The sequence below is a fragment of the Babylonia areolata genome, chromosome 11 (assembly GCF_041734735.1).
Source record: "Babylonia areolata isolate BAREFJ2019XMU chromosome 11, ASM4173473v1, whole genome shotgun sequence".
Lineage (NCBI taxonomy): Eukaryota > Metazoa > Mollusca > Gastropoda > Neogastropoda > Buccinidae > Babylonia > Babylonia areolata.
The window spans coordinates 4568265-4572029 of record NC_134886.1 but is presented as its reverse complement, the minus strand read 5'-3'; the positions used below and the strand labels follow the sequence as shown (position 1 = coordinate 4572029).

General features: G+C 34.8%; 1 long non-coding RNA gene across 2 annotated transcripts in view; it reads left to right on the top strand.

Annotated features, from left to right (window-relative positions):
* Positions 1-3444, top strand: part of LOC143287274 (uncharacterized) — an 8322-nt gene extending 4878 nt beyond the window's left edge. For both annotated transcript variants that reach the window (XR_013055928.1, XR_013055927.1), the window contains 3 exons: positions 579-619; positions 1578-1631; positions 2894-3444. This is a non-coding gene — a long non-coding RNA (uncharacterized LOC143287274). The remainder of the gene's footprint in view (positions 1-578; positions 620-1577; positions 1632-2893) is intronic.
* Positions 3445-3765: the final 321 nt, after the last annotated feature.

Sequence of the window (3765 nt, the reverse complement as noted above, 5' to 3'; positions counted from 1 at the left end):
TTTCACTGTGAACACTGAAAGGTAATATACAAGTTGTAACATGTATGTAGATATATATATAGATAGATAGATACATACATTGATAAATATACATATAAAATATACATGCATGTATATACATATACATGTAAATACACTTGCATAGAATAGATAGATATATAGATAGATATATAGATAATAAGATATATGTGAGTTTTAGGGTACAAATTCAAGTCAATTATAGATTATTTCATGTGGCAGTCTCATTACCTCAAAAAAATGAGAGAGAAAATATTTGCTACAGGGACAGACACAGGGCAGCAAAAGGTGGAAAGGTGTCAGTATGTTCCCCTCACCTGCATCATCAGTGAACTTGACCATCATTAACATTATTATTAACTGTTACGGCTATAGATCAGAGAAGGTTGCCAAACAGGCTGACAAAACTGTGTTGTGGGTAGCTGTTAGCATTAGGTGCACATGTATGTTAAAATGCATGTATCCATTTTGTATGTGTGGGTATGTGTGTTAGTCACATTTTGTGTGTATGTAGCATTGATCTAATGTGTTATATAAACAAAAGTGTTTGTGATTGACAGGATCCATGACAGACTTGCCCTTTCACTGTGAACACTGAAAGGTAAGATCATCTTTTCTCTTTAGATGGCTAGCACAGTATGTAACAAATGACCTCAATTTCTTATATTTAGTGTTTAGTTGAAACATGGCTATGAATAGTATGATCATTATCATCATTAATATTATTAATATTAACTGTTACGGCTATAGATCAGAGAAGGTTGCCAAACTGGCTGACAAGACTGTGTTGTGGGTAGCTGTTAGTGTTAGGTGCACATGTATGTTAAAATGTATGTATGCATTTTGTGTATATTCTATATCTTTATTTAAATATACAAGTTGTAACATGTATGTAGAACTTAAATATAGATAGATAGATACATTGATTGATAGATATACATATAAAATACACATGCCTGTATACACATATAGATGTAAAATACACTTGCACATATTTGACAGATAGATAGATACAGATATAGATAATAAGATATATGTGAGTTTTAGGGTACAAATTCAAGTCAGTTATAGATTATTTCATGTAGCAGTCTCATTATCTCAAAAGAATGAGAGAGAAAACATTTGCCATCAGAGTAGACACAGGGCAGCAAAAGGTGGAACACTGCTGTGTGGCACCAATCCTATGTCATCTCCATCTGGAAAGGTGTCAGTATGTTCCCCTCACCTGCATCATCAGTGAACTTGACCATCATTAACATTATTATTAACTGTTATGGCTATAGATCAGAGAAGGTTGCCAAACTGGCTGACAAAACTGTGTTGTGGGTAGCTGTTAGTGTTAGGTGCACATGTATGTTAAAATGTATGTATCCATTTTGTGTGTGTGGGTATGTGTGTTAGTCACATTTTGTTGTGTGTATGTAGCATTGATCTAACATGTATGTTAAAATGTATGTATCCATTTTGTGTGTGTGGGTATGTGTGTTAGTCACATTTTGTTGTGTGTATGTAGCATTGATCTAATGTGTTATATAAACAAAAGTGTTTGTGATTGACAGGATTATATGACAGGATCCATGACAGACTTGCCCTTTCACTGTGAACACTGAAAGGTAAGATCATCTTTTCTCTTTAGATGGCTAGCACAGTACGTAACAAATGACCAAGGTTTCTTATATTTAGTGTTTAGTTGAAACATGGCTATGAATAGTATGATCATTATCATCATTAATATTACCAATCTTAACTGTTACGGCTATAGATCAGAGAAGGTTGCCAAACTGGCTGACAAAACTGTGTTGTGGGTAGGTGCACATGTATGTTAAAATGTATGTATACATTTTGTGTATATTCTATATCTTTATTTAAATATACAAGTTGTAACATGTATGTAGAACTTATATATAGATAGATAGATACATTGATTGATAGATATACATATAAAATACACATGCATGTATACACATATACATGTAAAATACACTTGGCACCATAAAATTTTATCATTACAAAGTTTAAGTGTCCAGTTCAGCTTCAAGTATCTGCCATCAAACGGGTTGATAGATCAGATACATAACAAGTAGAAGTTTACACTCGCATATTAATTGACATTTGATCACATGCAGCCACAGCAGAAGCTTTGGACACTTGTGCATGTTGTTTGCACAAAACAGTGCGTTGCTGTGTTGGCATGCACTTTTTCTGAAATAGATGCCTTGATCAGGAAATTTGGGATTGTTGAAAAAACTTGCTTCACATATATGATGTAGATCTATAGCTCTTTCTCGTGAGATGGTCCATTCTAATTTGAAGAGGGTTTTTGGTGTGGAGGGTATACTGCCTTGTACTGGTGTTGTAGGCATGGAATTATGGTTAAACAGCAGACAGTGAAATGTCAATAAAAATTGTAGCATAAGAAGAAGACCAGATTTAAATGCTTAAACATAATCCATTGTTTTACTTTTTTTCTTTAAATTGCAAACTATTCAGTAAACATTAGTGCTAATATATTGTGTTTTACAAAGTGAGCTTCACATTGGTTTGTATATGACATTCTGACAAATGAATACATGAATAAACTTGATATGTTACTACCCCATGGAACTGATACCTTGTCATGGTGGGGTAGCTTGAGTGCTTCAGTGACCTGTCGAGCTATGTCATTTGATGTGTCACATGCCTGGTAGGGCCTCCCATGCTGGACAGGTTGTGGGTATTTGTTCCACAAACTATACCAGCTGGCATGATGCACGCATTTTTGGGTTTCCCTTGCTGAAAAGGTTGTATAGTAGAAGCCCGACAAAATTCAGTTGCAAACACATGTCTTTGCATATTTATCTCTTATGACTGACAATTCGTCGTCCTTCTGTTTCAGGAAATGGACATCAGCTAGGACAGGAACAACAGAATCTTCTGTGAGAAAACCTGTATGCTTTTGATCTAAATAAACACAATACAATACAACATCATAAGCCTCTGTTGCTTGATCAGTGGATGTTTGGTTTGTTGAAGGTGCTGTTTGTGTGCTCCTGTGGGGATGTCAGGGACTCTTTCCATTAAAATACTATGCCCACCCTCTGGAAACCCTCTCCTGAAAATTTATCATTTTATATGTCACTTTTCCTTTTCTGTCATTTATTACTTCAGCCATGCTATTCATTCCCATCCATTTTTTTCAAGATAGCCATGATTATTTATTTTTCTGGACTTCATAATTGTGCATTCTTGCAAAGCTGTATTCAAATTTGGACCTAGGATATACGAGTTGCCTGCTGGCATTTTTTTTGGTTTTCTATGCCTGTTATGTACAATTTGCGTATTATGTATAATTATGTCAATGTTCAGGTTTGATTGGTTTACTCTATCGATAGATTAATGGAAAGGCCAATTTGATGCATGTAGTTATATGTGCATGCATACGACTATTCATGCACACACACACACACACACACACACACACACACACACACAAAATCCCTCCCCCCACACCCCCCTTTTTTTTTATATACAAGATCAAGATCAATATTATATGACACACAGTCACACACAAATTGTTTTTTTTTTTTAATGGCTAACTCATGTTCAAGATTTTAAATCCCAAAACTAAGTTCATGGCAGAAACTATATTACATATTTAATTCAGCATTTTTATGAATGAGAAGTAGCCAAAATGAAAACCATCACTGTGGTGATTGATATTCAGTGTCCCAACACATTTACCACTCTGAATAAAGTCCACAACTTGCT